This window comes from Nicotiana tomentosiformis, chromosome 4 (genome assembly GCF_000390325.3).
Source record: "Nicotiana tomentosiformis chromosome 4, ASM39032v3, whole genome shotgun sequence".
NCBI lineage: Eukaryota > Viridiplantae > Streptophyta > Magnoliopsida > Solanales > Solanaceae > Nicotiana > Nicotiana tomentosiformis.
This window is the reverse complement of record NC_090815.1, coordinates 5,782,773-5,798,722: the sequence shown is the minus strand read 5'-3', so window position 1 is coordinate 5,798,722 and position 15,950 is coordinate 5,782,773. Positions and strand designations below refer to the sequence as shown.

At 35.6% G+C, this 15,950-nt stretch overlaps 2 long non-coding RNA genes across 2 annotated transcripts in view; one reads left to right on the top strand and one right to left on the bottom strand.

The window, feature by feature from the left end:
- Nucleotides 1-2,116: 2,116 nt before the first annotated feature.
- The window catches only part of LOC138910585 (uncharacterized), a 28,239-nt gene continuing 14,405 nt past the window's right edge, over nt 2,117-15,950 (bottom strand). Inside the window, exon 2 of the long non-coding RNA XR_011415724.1 lies at nt 2,117-2,248. This is a non-coding gene — a long non-coding RNA (uncharacterized lncRNA). The remainder of the gene's footprint in view (nt 2,249-15,950) is intronic.
- Nucleotides 13,681-14,180, top strand: LOC138910584 (uncharacterized). The gene is made up of 2 exons (XR_011415723.1): nt 13,681-13,833; nt 13,978-14,180. It is a non-coding gene; the product is annotated as an uncharacterized lncRNA (long non-coding RNA).

The following is a 15,950-nucleotide window of genomic DNA, read 5'->3' as shown; positions in this document are numbered from 1 at the left end:
ACTTTTTACCCATTTCCCCACTCTTATGTCTTAGGAGTAGGAGAGCTAGCTTCTAAGTAGTAATGTTGAACATCTTCAATTTATATGTTACTAGTAATTATTGTCAGTTTAAGCTAGTTTCCCGGCCTTATTATTTTGTTATTTACTTATTGAGCACAGTTCTGCTTTCATTTCATCTCTGTTTCAAGGATCTTTACTAGTGATGATCTTGAAATGCTCTATTTAAGGACTATAATTATCTAATTAATTGGTGCAGATTAGTAATACAACGCTGTATTTAGTTTTACTTAACCATAAGTGAAATGATTAAAATAAGCTAGGTATCTACTCAAGAAGAGTTATATAGGTGATTATATCTAGGGCAAAGCTAGAAGGAAAACTACGGGTTCAGTCCAAATGTTGTACTTGTATTAATGTTCACTAAATATGTACTAATATACAAAATATTTTAATTTCTCAACAATTAAGATATTTTGCATAATAGAGGTATTTTTCACTCTTTTCTTTTTATGTAATATAGGATCGCTTAACCATCTTATATTTAGCATAGCTCTAATTAGTTAGTAGCACAAGATTGTTTATAGCTGTAAGCATTGGTCTTCCAATTAAAATGCTTAAATAAAGGAGTAATTTTTGAACCTGCTGTCTAGCAAGTAACATGTCATATGGTTACTAATTTTATTTTTTTTAAATAAAAATCATGTATCTTTCTTTTAGGTGACACTATTATTTTATAACTATATAAGTTAAAACTCTCATTTATGTCATGCTAACCTAGCTAGAAAATGCAAGATTAATTTTCTGAGGTGAAGAAGCAATTTTCAGTAGCCGAAAAAATGTATAATTTTTGTATATAACATACAAAATGTATATATCTACAAAACAATATACACTTCTTCGGTTATTATTTTGAGAGCGACAATACAATTTCATTTTCTCGCAATTTTCAGTTGGCAACCTTATTATCCCGAAAAGAACACATAAAAGGTTATGGCTTTGAAGATTTTCGGCAATTACATGTTACTGCGTAAGTACAATATAATATTCTTAATTTAAATTATTTCAAAAGAATAACTTCATAAAATTCATCCAGAAACGGGGCATACGAGTGTATCTAACACCCAATACAACATTTTGTATTTTTCTCTTAAAACTCTATGTTCCAAAATTTCCATAGTAGTAAAATAAAAGTAAATGTTTTTTATGGAAAAATGCAACCTTTTCTGAAAAAGCAGTACTGTTAGCGGCAAACTTCACTAGTTACGCAATAAGGATTTTAAAAAAAGGATCTATTATTCCTACGTAATAATATACAACAACAACAACTCAATAAAATTCCACAGGTGGAGTTTGGGAAGAGTAAAATATACGTAGACCTTGGGTGTGTTTGGTATGACGGAAAATATTTTTCGGAAAATATTTTCCCATTTTTCACTGTTTGGTTGCACAAAATAGTTTGGAAAATGTTTTCTTAGATATCATATTTTCCTGAAATTTGAGAAAAATGACTTCCCTAGAAATAGTTAGGAAAATATTTTCCAAAAACTCCACCTATTCTCACATCTAAACCCAACCCCCTCCCCCTTCTCTCGCCTACCTCGCCCCCCTCTCCGTAAAGTTATGTGTTTGGAAGTTTGCGGGTTTAGAAATCCTAGAGTTTACGGATTCGAAAGTTTGCGGTTCGAAAGTTTAGCGATTCAGAAGTTTATCAAATTTATGGGTTAGGAAGGTTTTTGGTTCGAAAGTTTATGGCTTCATGTTTGTTGTATCTAAATTATGTACGAATACTCTTGAGAAGTTATTTTTCTTAATTTGCATACCAAACACCGAAAAATGAGTAAGATTATTACTTATTTTTCAAGAAAATATTTTCCATGGAAAATATTTTTCGTTATACCAAACACACTCCTTACCCCTACCCCAGAGGAATAGAAAAATTATTTGCGAAAGACCATCGGCATCGGCTCAAGAAGAAGAAAATAAACAATAGAGTTTAACTGCCAAGTCAATGAAATAGGATCACCTTTTTTCTTTTGGTAACTAATTTTTCTATTAATCACCAAATAGAACATTACAAATCAGTAGCTAGTTGATCTCACTAGCTATCTCAGTCATCAACTCAATTGACAAACCTAAATATAATCATAATCAAAATTACATCATTAGGGAGTGTAACACATTTCTAACTCTGGGCAAAGCTCTAACATTACAAATATATACTATCTCTCTATCAATGCTATCCCAACTTCTACTCTTCTTCTCAAAGATCCTTTGATTTCTTTCCATCCATATAGCGTATACACATTCTGCATACATCATTTTAAAAGTGCAAGCCTGCTGCGATTTTCCTTTGGCACACTTAGCTTGATTACCCAAGCTAGATGATCTTCCCAATTATTCTTAGTGTGAGCATGTGAGGTAGTCTTTGTACCCATTAAAGTAATCCTTTCCAAATCTCCTTGGTAAACTTTGTCACACCCCTTTATTACCCTAAAAGATAGATGTTATGGATGAGGGTTAAAGAATTTTTTCAATTAAAGTAACAATTTCAAATAGAGATTATTTTATTGTTCAGAGTCGTCACTTGGAATTGATTTTTGGGTGTTTCAAGTCACCTTTTATTTGAATCCCGCATCAAATGAAGGTTGACTCTATTTATTATTGATCTGCGTAAAGAGGAGACTGAGTAAGAAATTCTGTTGACCGTGGAGAAGGTGTGAGACACTCCCTGAATCCCGTGGTTCTAGCACGGTCGCTTTATGACTACAACTTGGCTTGAATTAACTTTTGACAAACTGTCTTATTTGGGTTTTCGTGTTTTGCCTATGTCCACTTTTATTGCTTGATTATTAGAATTATTAAATGATGTTTTGAATAATATTAAGTTGTCTTACCCACACCACGGAAGCGAATGTGCGGCCGAGAAGAATTTCATTCACTTTGCCATAACCGCGCTACGCAAGTGAATCCGCCATCATGCCAAAGGATTATTAGTACGTTATTACTTTTGGAAAAATTACTACATTTGAGGAAATTAATTTAGAAATTTATTAAATGTCAACTACCGCGCTACGCAAGAGAATCCGCGGTCGAGAAAATTTACTAAAACGTACGTGCCGAATGATTGCTTAGCGTTTAAAATTAATGAAAAAGTGTTTTAAAGTTAATTAATATTATTTTTTTTTAGAAGAAAACATCTAAAATTCCACCTTTTCTCAATTATATGAAACGCCTCAGCTTAGAGAATTTGGTAATCAATTATGGAAGGCCTAACTAACTTATTGAAAATATTTTGATTCATGATATTCTATGCTTAAATTTTAAACAACTCTTAAAGAAATATTAAGTAGTTAAATACATAAAAGAAAGCTACTATATTAAACAAAATTTCTACGGTAGTGACGGGATCATATCTACACTTCTTGGTGGTTTGAACTCTATTTCTATCTCAAAAGGTCATGTATCCTATCTAATCAAGGTATTATTTTTGAACAATTGCAATTAATTTAAGAGCCTTAACCGAGGAGGAGACCATTTTCACTTACAACTTATTTGGATGGTTATTACCCATTGTATTGTATCGCATTGTTACTTTAAATATGATATTTGTTTTGATTGTTACTTAAATTTTATTGTATTGTATCGTTAACTCCATCGTTACATAACGACGAAATGTGCCACTTTGTGTAACGACTGATTTGGTGTGGTCGCGTCATTACCTTGTCTTTTTCTCTCAATCTCACCCTTCATTATTATTAGATAATTATATTTTATCATTTACCCTACCTTTTTATATAATAATTTTATCATGTATCATAATTTTTCTTTATAATATTGCAAGTTTATTCTTCATATTGCTGGTGTGTGATATTATGAAACGATGACAAATGACACAATCTATTTATACATTATATTTATCAAGCAATACAGTACAATACAATACAGTACGATACGATACATTATGAAACGATACGTAACAACCATCCAAACAAGCTGTTAAGTTAGACGAGAATATACATTCAAGCTTAATATGAAACTAACTTAAACAGTATGATGACCCAATATGTCATCTTTAATTTTAAACATTTATTTTTGTGTTTTAAGACCTCGAATAGCACCTTTCAGCATTCCTCGACTTGCATGCGCAGTCCGTAAATATTTTCGGAAAGTTTATATTAGAATAATTGATTAAAATGTGAAACAATGCTTTAAAACTCACATAAGTTGACTTCGGTCAACACTTTGAGCAAACTATCACGGCCCAAAATCCCACCAGAGGTGTCGTGATGACACCTAATCTGTAAGACTAGGTAAGCCGATTACAATTACATTTCAAGCCTTTTAAAAAAAATGATAATCGAACCCACGGAAATAACTACAAATATAACAACCTCCCAAGACTGGTAATACTGAGTCACGAACTTTAATCGAATACATGGAATGATCTCAAGGATCGAATACTTAATACTATTTGCTTAATAATTAACAGTACAATAAAAATGAAAAGACTCCAAGGGACTGCGATGACCAAGCAGCTCTACCTTGAATCCTTGCGATCCCGCTTTAACTCTGTCTGAGTCTGATATCTCCAATACCTGGCTCTGCACAAAAATATGTAGAAGTATAATATGAGTACACCACAGTCGGTACCCAATTAGTATCAAGACTAACCTCAGTGGAGTAGTGACGAGGTACAGTCAAGACACTCACTAGTCTAATAACCTGTGCAAAATAGTATACAAAATAATAGGAAACAAATAACAATAATGGCAACACTAATCAACCAGTAATATGCACAGCAGGGCAATAAGAACACCATTAATATTGCTCAACAAATAATAAATACAAGTATACCCAATTAAATCATGTCTTTCAAATATAAATCTTTCGCCTATATACTTCTCAAATAATAATCTTCAGGATATAATACTTTTCAATAAATATATTTCGAATATACTCCCTTCAAATAAATATCTTTCAAATATAATTATTTCATATAAATCTCTTTCAAATATAATTCCTTCAAATAAATATCTTTCGAATATAATTCTTTCAAATAAATCTTTTTGAATAAAACTCCTTCCAAATAAATATTTTGAATATAATTCCTTCAATTAAAAGTCACCATGTGACACCTCATTTCAAAATTATAAAATACGGGTCTCAGCCCACTTTCATATTTTCACGGTACCTCGTGCCAAATTTCTCTATCACAACTGCACGGACAACTCACGTGCCAATATCTTTGATGATTTAACCATGGCACCCCGTGCCCACATTTCATATCACAACAGCACGGACAATTCACGTGCCAATATCATTATTATTTACTCACGGCACCACATGCCCACATTTTTATTTCATAATCCACCTGGCAATAGCCATATGCTCCCAATTTCAACATAAATCAGATTATTATCAAATTTACAGAAACAACAAGATAAATTGCACAAGATATAAAAATAAACACAAGAAAAATCACAACATCACATAAAAATTACCAGCGCAATAACTCCACATCATCACATATCACCCCTGACAATAGCCACCATTATCTCTCCTATAGCCATCCTTATCAATCCTATAATAGCCCCTATTATCCCTCCGCCCTGATAATATCAATAGCCACCCTTATAGCTCCTATAGCCACCCTTATCTCTCCTATAGCCACTCTTATCACTCCTCCCAGACAATATCCCAACATACATAACAACAGTGAAATGCCATCCTTATACCCATATAATATCAACAGTGAAATTTCACCCTTATATCCTCAAAATAATAACTCAAATAACACAATACTTTATGTAAGCACGTAATTTTTGATCCGGCACGTTTTTGAGCTATTTTAGTGTTTAAAATATTTATTTAACTTAACTTTAATTTTTATAGAGTTTCAATCAATTTTTACTTCAAATTACAATTTAAAAAAACTCAAAAATATTTTTAGTTTTAGTTTAAGGTCAGTTAGTATATTTATGTTTATAGTATTTTAATTTTACCATGACTTTAGCCTATTTTCTCTATTTTTACTTTATTATAACATTTAAAAATATAAAAATATAGTTTTACTTTTAATATTTAATTTTATTTTAGTAGTTTATTAGGAGTGATTTTTATAAATACATTACATTATTTTAGTCTTCTTAGCCCAAAATTAAAACTCAACAAGACATGGACCCAACCCAATTTCCTAAATCCAAGCCCAATCCCTTAACCCTAAGCCCCTTCTCCCTACCTAAAGATAAATACACACCTCACCCAAAATAAAAACAAGAAAAAAAAGCGGCCGCTCTTCTCCTCTCTAAAATTTACTCTTTGCCTATTAGTTATCTCCTAAAGAAAAGGCTTTAACTTCAACACCTCTACTGTTTCTATTTGGTATTTACCATAGCAGAAATTTGGTTATCCTTTATTATCTTAGTGGAGTCTGCTTTTGTCCGAGGAAAAATAGTAGAGTCGAGGTCGAAGTTCGATAGCGCATCTAAGACCCGCCTCAGCTCGCTGCCCTACAAAAGCTCTTTGAGTTTCGGTTTTCTCTGGGTCGAGTAGAGTTCGAGTTCGTTCGCGAGATTCGAGTGTTTTCCGGCGTGGTCTTTGGTTAACGGGTCTGGTATTATCGGCTCGATCTTCTTTGTAAACCAGCTGAGGAGTGTTTTTTTTTTATATTTCGAAAGTTATAAAAAGGTCCGTTTTCGGCATTTCCTTAGTTCTGCTTGTTTTCTTTTGCTTATTATAGTTTGGTGTTTATTTTTGATTAGCTTATGCCTATTTCGTGTCAGCATTGTTTTAGTTGTTGCTTTGTTTGGTCTTGTTCATTTTTATAATATTCTGTTGGTTTATACCTTTGAGTTGTGAGGGTTAAAATCGTTGGTGAAATCTATTAAGCAGTTTGGTGGATGTTTAAGTCGTTCTTGCGTGATAACATACATTTATCTTGTTAATTTGACTAGTTTGTTCATTTTTTTCTTAATATTAATTGTCTTGTTCTCTGAAATATGATAATAGATTTGATATAATGGAATTTGGATTTAGTATGTTGGGTCATTAATCTGTTGGGGCTATAGAGTATTGGTACATGTTGGCCTATTTATTCCGTTAACTAATTTACTTCATTCTTCCACAAATAATTTCATAATTCTTGACCTTACAATAATCTAAAATTAGCTTTAGAAAATTAATTAATGAACATCGTAGTTTTCTTTAAGCGCGATTAATAATGAATCATCGTGATCATGGGTATGGTTTCCGTGGCATGGTCACGATACGTAAATTCCAATTCGGGTGTACATTTCATGTGACCCGACCATAACTTCAAACAATAATAAAAATAAGCATGTCGTAAATCGCGGGTGCATTTCATGTGGCGCGATTTGCGATGTGTGCCAAAGTGACAAGTGTACGACATCGTGACTTGTTCCAGAAATAATTTCATAAATAATTAAAAGCGGTTAAAAAGTAAAAATGCACAATAGGCTTTAAATATATGATAAATCAGATAATTAGGCCAAGTATTAATTGTTAAGCGATCATGCTAAAATCACGGAATTCGGGAGTGCTTCACACCTTCTCCCGGGTTAACAGAATTCCATACCCAGTCTTCTGTGTTCGCGGACCATAAAATAGAGTCAATTTCCTCGATTTGGGATTTAAAATACATCGGTGACTTGGGACACCATAAATTATTCCAAGTGGCGACTCTGATTTAATAAATAATTCCATTTCGAATATTGTCACTTTAATTGGAAAAACTCCCTTATCCCCTACCCGCCTTCGGGAAAAAGGAGGTGTGACAGCTCTGGCGACTCTGCTGGGGACCGAACCCAGAATCTCTGGTTCAGGGTTCTGAATTCGAGCTTATAATAGCTGTTATGATTGGCTTTCACGATTGTCTAATTTTTACGTGTTTGAGCCTAATGTGCTAAATGCCGCTTTTTTTTTTTTTACCGCTTTGATATTGTGTGAATTGTATATAAACTGCTACGAAACCTTTCCTCTCTCTGAGTCTTCTAAATCTTCTGGGAAGTGCACGCTGGCGTGACTTCTTTTCTGTTAGTGTCATATCCTAATTTAGAACGAGGATCGGATCAGTTACAAAGCCGGATGGCCTTTTGGTTACCGGTATGTTGCCCCCCCTCGGCTCGAGTTGTCCGCTCGGGTAAGCCAGGTCTAGAACCATACACCCAGGGTTTTAAGCCTAGAATAACATAGCCTCATGCTGGATCCCTAGTAGGTACGTTTGTTTGCATTACGTGCATTTGACTTTGGAGACTCAACACAGGGGTTGGGTCTGTCTAGGACAGGTGTACCCAATTTAAAAGACCATTCTGATGCATTTTTACATGTTACTTGTGCATTTATCGGTTTCGACTTGTATGTTGACCGGTTTTTAGAATAGGGAAAGGAAATCAAGCAAAATCAAGAAGTGAGGTAGGATAGAGAAACATCCAGAAAATACCAGTGTTCAAAATATCCTGAAACTCTACCGAATTTTTTTTTAAAAAAAAGAGAGAAGAAAAGGATGAGTCTTTGAAAAATATAAGTCCTATTTTTCCACGAGTCAAAATTGGCAGAACTATGCGGGTCTGATTCTCACCGGATGTGAGATACGTAGGCAAACCTCATCGGTTCCGGCCCACAATTTTCAAAACAAAATCCAAAAATATTTTCCTTTATCTCCTCTTTAGAAAGTCTTTCTTTTAGACCCCAATTTTCAAAAATCTAAAAATATTTTCCTTTATTTCCTTCTTTAGAAAGTCTTTCTTTGAGACCCCATTTTTAAAAATCCAAAAATATTTCCTTTAATTCCTTCTTTTAGGAGTCTTTTTTAAAAGAAAATCCAAAACAAATAAAAGATTAAAAAATAATTTTTAAACCCAAAAAAAAAATATTTTATTTGTAGGAGTCTTTCATTAGAAAAAGAAAACAAATGAAATTAAAATCCAAAAAAAATATTTTCTACCTTTTTTTTAGAAAGTCTTTCTCCCAAAAAATCCAAAAAAAAAAAACATTAAAAGCCAAAAAATATTTTTCTTTCTTATATAGAAGTCCTTCTATCGGAAAAATTAGAAAAAATAATCAAATTCCCAAAATATTTTCTTTCTTCTTTATAAGTCTTTCTTTCGAAAATTAAAAAGAAAAAAATCAAAATCCAAAAAGAGTTAGTTTATTTACCTTATTTCTGATCATCCCGAACTACGCACGATCTGATTCATGTTCCCACATGATACGTAGGCAACCCACATCAGGTTCGATCGACCAAAAAAATAAATAAATGAAAAAATAAAATAAAAATGATGATGATAATAAGGACCGACTGTGTCCATTCTAACGTGTCTCTTGTTTTGAATCATAGAAAAAGTTTGAGGTGGTCGGTTTGTGGTAAGTTGGCAACATAATATCCAAGGGAAAAATGCCATTGACAACTGGCATCAAAGCTGTTACAAGTGCTCAAGAGACTCAGGGTCAGAGGGTTCTACATGAGTCTACTGTGGTTGAGGAAAATAGAGTACTGAAGCAATAAATGACTGAAATGTGTCAAGCATGGGCCAATGGCCAAGGACCGCCTTTTTCTATTCATGGTTTCCCAGAGTTCACATCCATTTCGACTACTACCATTCCGGTCTCATTGCCCGATCAATCCTATCCACCTGGGTTCAGTCTTTTTCCCAACTGTATGACTACAACTGAAACTTCTGTTGCGCGCTCCCAAAGTGTGCCATTGACAACCAATCAGACAACCACTACTGTTATATCCGTCTTCACCATCCCACAACCGACGGTGGTGCAAAAGAAAACTCACGAGTCACAATTTGCTACCCAACAAGAACAATACCATTCTCCTGAGTACCACTCGTACCTATTCGATCTTCCTGCAAAGATTGAGAATCCTGCCCGTAAGATGGCACAGGAAGAAATGACCCAAAGAATGAAAAGCTTAGAACAACAGTTGAAAAATATGCAAGGGTTGGCAGGTAAGAAGAGTGTTGCCTTCAAGGATCTATGTATGTTCCCCGATGTTCGTTTGCCACTTGGTTTCAAGATCCCCAAATTTAAAAAGTATGATGGACACGGCGACCCCATAGCTCACTTGAAAAGGTATTGCAATCAGCTAAGAGGTGCGGGAAGAAATGAAGAATTGCTAATGGCTTATTTTGGGGAAAGCTTGACAGGGGTGGCCTCTGAATGGTTTATTGATCAAGACACCTCTCACTGGCATGTCTGGGATGACATGGCCCGGGCCTTCGTCAGACAATTCCAGTACAATATCGACATCGCCCCAGACCGCAATTCCCTTTCTAACTTGAAGAAGAAATCGACTGAAAGCTTCAGGGAATATGCCATTAAATGGAGAGAGCAAGCAGCTAGAGTTAAGCCACCCATGGATGACCACGAGCTAATCACTGTCTTCCTTCAAGCTCAAGAGCCAGATTATTTTCAAAACATGATGTCCGTAGTTGGCAAATCCTTCTTGGAAGCAATCAAAATTGGGGAAATGGTTGAGAATGGCCTTAAGACAGGCAAAATTATAAGTCAAGCAGTTCTCAAAGCTGCAACTCAGGCTGTAAAGATTGAATCTGATAATTTTAGTGACACGAATGAGAAGGATGAAGAAACCATGATGACAATAAGGTCGAGAAGAGGTCCTAGGAGAACATCTCGAAGGTATGAGCAGCCTCATCAGGTTTCCGATGATTCCCCTGAGCACTACTATCCACCTCAGAACCCACAATACTCTATTGCTCCATTTCAGTATGTTGTCCAGCCACCAAGTCACCCCAGAAAGCGAGCACCAGCACCGCAAAATCTCCACCAGTCTCTACAAAATTTTCAAATGCCCTATAACCCACAACGGAGCCAGGGGTATAGAGGGGAACAAAGGTTGAAAGATAATTTTACACCAATAGGAGAGTCCTATGCAAGTGTGTTTGAGAAATTAAAGTATTATGACATGATTGCACCTATTCCTCCAAATTATGTGGACCCACGTGCAAGAAACTTTGACCTTTCTAAAAGGTGTGAATACCATTCCAATGCCCAGGGGCACAATGTTGAAAGTTGTCGGGATTTGAAAAGAGAAATAGAAAGGATGATCCAGGAAAAACTGATAGTGATCCAAGATAATGACACCCAGAATATCACGCAGAATCCTTTATATGCACATGATGATGCACATTTTGTGGGGATGATGTGTGGTGACATGGAGTATGAGAATCCTCTCGGAAACTTACCGACTGAAATTGGAGAAGGCCATGGTGATTCTGATGAACAAATTTGTGGCTAAATGTCAAGCTTAGCAATTGAAAAGTCATTCCCTCCTCACTAGGAAGGAATCTTGGTAGCTTGTTTTGATGTTTTTTCTATTACCTGGGTTATTCCAGGGTGTGATCCAGATTTTATTTGTTTTATTGAGTCGAACCCTTCTATCCCTCTATTTTGTCTATGTGAGTCTTGTCTGTTCGTTTTGTTGCTATTTTCATTAGCCGGGTTATTTTAGGGTCGTAACTCGGATTTTAGTTTGTTTGTCTTATTGTCAAATCCTTCTATCCGTTATTCAGTGAAATACAGTTTGTCCTTGTTTCATTCCATGCTTAGTTCTTTCGCCGCTAGTTCTAGTGACATGGCATGCATGCGGAACTTTTGGCCAGATCTTAGAAAATTGATCTAATCTTGAATCGGATAACCAAAAAAAAGAAGAAGATATTTTTTAGGATGAACAAAGAGTCGAAACACTTTGGAATTAAGCTCGAGTAAGTTTTACCTTCAAATCATTGTGAAGATCGGGTTTGGGAAAGAATCAATTGAAGTTTGTTGGAAAGTTTGACATTAAGGGATGGAAAGTGTCTTTCGACCACGACACACCAAGAAAACAGACATGTTCATCAATGTTGTATCGCGAAAGGAAACCATGTTTGGCATTCTCGAGGCTAGGAGGCCATTTTTCTGCTACTCAAACACTTTACCCTTTGTTACCCCTTTTGAGCCTGTGTTATTTTCTTCGACCACCCTCTTTTGGAATCAAGTTTAGAGTTAAAAGTCCAAAAAAAAAAAAAAAAAAAGAAAAGTCCATGCCCAAAGAGTACGAACTAGGTCAACTCTTAGAAAGTACAAGTAAAAAAAAAAAAAAGAAGAAGAAGAAGAAAAGAACAGTCAAAAGCTCATACCCCCAGAAAATAGAAGTTGGGCAACTTGTTTTGAAAAAATAAAAGAAAAAAAATGGAAAAAAGAAGAAAAAAAAGAGCAGAAAGAAAGATGAAAAATAATAGTTAGGTCAGATGTTTGAACTACATTAGACCTGATTCCTTTAAAAAAGGGATACGTAGGCAGCCTTACACGGTTTGGTCCAACAAAATAAGAATTCAAAAAAAAAAAAAAATCCAAAAATCCCCAATATCTAAAACTGTGGCAAAGATTTTATTTCACTTTTGAAAGAGTCGATTTCAAGAGTTGTAAAGTGTACAACCCATCATATTGAGTCTACTTAGAGCCTCCATGCCGACCCATCTTTCCAACCCTATCCAAAAACCTTCCAAATAAAGACCTTCCGATATGCCTTCAAGAATGCCAAGAAACGCATGCAATGAGCAACGGTTGTCACACGACATAGAACACTGTCAGGTTGCTCACACAAAGAAAAAAAAGAAGAAAAATGAGAGAGTCTTACTAGTGAAAACTCTCACGGGCACTGTAAGACGACGGTAATCAGAGATGAATAAATGAGAGAGACTTGCTGATGAAAACCCCTCGGGGCACCACTAGTCGAAAGTGAGTCATTAAGCTGATGCAAAGAATTGACACAAACAAGCCCGACTTCAAATGTCATAGGAATGATAAAAGGAAAGATTTGAACAGTTTGAAAGATCAGGCCGCTAAGTCCAAAATGCATGTCATGATCATAAAGGCTAGCTGCCCCCCCAAAAAAATCTTCCTCCTTTCCTTCCCGACAGGGGTATTTCTTGTTAATATTGTTTCTTCGCATCATTGTGTCATTCGCTCTGAGTCAGTCCTTGTCAAAACAAGCAAGAAAAGATTTCAAAATCTGCTACCAGCTTTTCAGTTGCACAAAGTAAATTTGGCCAGCACAGTCAGTTGTTACAGCCAACATGTCTTGAGGATTCGTGCAATACGAAGGTTTCCCCCAAAAGACTCTTGTCAGCCTATTTGGCTAAAGCAAACAAAGATAACCTCAAGGTTAATCAGGAATTCCCTGTAGTACCGAACAAAGACTATGAAGTGGCACATTGTGCAAAACACACTTACCAGTTGTGATTCTCCCTGAGAGACCAAATTGCTCTAAAAGCAAAAGCCATTCAAGATATCTGAAAAGGTTATCTAAGAAAAGAAATCTCTCTTTTTTTTAGATAAGGCTGATTGAGCCTCAAAACACAAGTGGCATTAGGAGCGAAACAATCAGGTTTGATACAGAAAGTAAAGGTCCCTTGTAAGGAACAACAGAGTCTCCCAGCAGTGCAGCCAACTACCAATGCAGTCAGTCTTCCAAAAGTTGGATGATCACAAAGTCAAGCCACCCAAGACTCAAGGCCGCAAACCGACCACCACTTTTAAAACTTACAAAATTTTCTTTGTTTGAAACAGGAACAAAGCAGTGCAAGGAATTTGGGTTTCCAAAAAAAAAAAAAAAAAAAAAAAAAGAGAAGAGCCAACAAAAGGTAAGTTTCTCAAATTTTTGCCTTTATCTGTCTTACTAGTGTGCATAAATGTTGCCATTGCTCTTCACATTTTTCCTCCTAGGATAAAAAGTCCTAGTCCGATGGATTTTCTCCCAATAAAAATCTTAGTCTGATGAAATTTTCTCCTAAGATAGAAAACCTAGTCTAATGAATTTTCTCCTAGGATCGAAATCTTAGTCTGATGAATTTTCTCCTAGGATCGAAATCTTAGTCCGATGAATCTTTCTCCTAAGATAATAAAAAGAGACCTAGTTTGATGAATTTTCTCCTAGGATCAAAATCTTAGTCTGATGAATCTTTCTTCTAAGATAGAAAACTTAGTCTGATGAATCTTTCTCCTAAGATAACAAAAAAAGACCTAGTCTGATGAACTTTCTCCTAGGTTCGAAGTCTTAGTCTGATGAATTATTCTCCTAAGATAGAAAACCTAGTCTGATGAATTTTCTCCTAGGATAAACGTCTTAGTCTGATGAATCTTTCTCCTAAGATCGAAGACCTAGTCTGATGAACTTTCTCCTAGGATCAAAATCTTAGTCTGATGAATCTTTCTCCTAAGATAACAAAAGGACCTAGTCTGATAAACTTTCTCCTAGGATCAAAATCTTAGTCTGATGAATCTTTCTCCTAAGATAGAAAACCTAGTCTGATGAACTTTTTCCTAGAATAAACGTCTTAGTCTGATGAATCTTTCTCCTAAGATAGAAAACCTAGTCTGATGAACTTTCTCCTAGGATAGAAATCTTAGTCTGATGAATCTTTCTCCTAAGATACCAAAATAAAAATAAAAAATCTAGTCTGATGAATTTTCTCCTAGGATAATAAGTTTTTTAAAAAAAAGAAGAAAATCTGAAAAAAAAAAAAAAAAAAACAAAGGTCAACTTTTAGTTTTCTTGAGTAATCAATCTTTAGTTTTCTTGAAATCAAGGGTCTCGCCTGGAGAATAGGGTCAGTTTTTAGTTTAGTCAAGCTTAGTTTATAGTTTTCTGTAAGCTCAATCTCAAATTTAGGAGATGCACTTCCTAGTTTGGGTTTTTCAGATTTTTATTTCTTTAGAAGACGCACATCCTAGTCGAGTCCTCAATTTTGCTCTCATCATTGCATCCTTCATCAATAACATAGGTAATTTATAGTTCTGCTAATAACTCACAAATCTTCCTAGTGTAAACTGGGGCAGAAAAAGTTTCTTTTGTTGTTTCCGTTTTGTTGTAGTTGCAGGCACCCACCTGGAAAACGAGAGATTTTATTTCAAGTTTTAAGTCAGCAGGCACCCACCTGGAGAACGAGGGAATTAATTTCAAGTTTTAAGTCAGCAGGCGCCCACCTGGAGAATGAGGAAATTTATTTCAAGTTTTAAGTCAACATCAGGCACCCACCTGGAAAACGAGGGATTTTATTTCAAGTTTTTAAGTCAGCAGGCGCCCACCTGGAGAACGAGGGAATTCATTTCAGGTTTTAAGTCAGCACAGGCACCCACCTGGAGAATGAGGGAATTTATTTCAAGTTTTTAAGTCAGCAGGCGCCCACCTGGAGAATGAGAGAATTCATTTCACGTGTTAAGTCAACAGCAGGCGCCCACCTGGAGAACGAGGGAATTAATTTCAAAGTTTTAAAGTCATCAGGCACCCACCTGGAGAATGAGGGAATTTGTTTTAATTTTCAAGTCATTATCAGGCGCCCACCTGGAGAACGAGGGAATTTATTTCAAGTTTTTAAGTCATCAGGCGCCCACCTGGAGAACGAGGGAATTAATTTCAGTTTTAAGTCAGCAGGCGCCCACCTGAAAAACGAGGGAATTCATTTCTTTTTTAAGTCATTAGGCGCCCACTGGAAAACGAGGGAATTCATTTCAGTTTTAAGTCATCAGGCGCCCACCTGGAAAATGAGGGAATTCATTTCAAGTTTTAAGTTAGCAACAAGCGCCCACCTGGAAAACGAGAGAATTTATTTCAAGTTTTAAGTCAATATCAGGCACCCACCTGGAGAATGAGGGAATTCATTTCTGTTTTAAGTCAGCACAGGCGCCCACCTGGAAAATGAGGGAATTCATTTCAAGTTTTTAAGTCAGCAGGCGCCCACCTGGAGAATGAGGAAATTTATTTCGAGTTCTAAGTCATCAGGCGCCCACCTGGAGAACAAGGGAAGTCATTTAAGAATTCAATTCAAGTTAGAAGTAGCAGAAGCTCGCCTCAAGAATGCGAGCTGACAGTCCGAGATGACCAAAGGAAGAAGTCACAATCCAGAATAAAAGAAAAAAAAAAG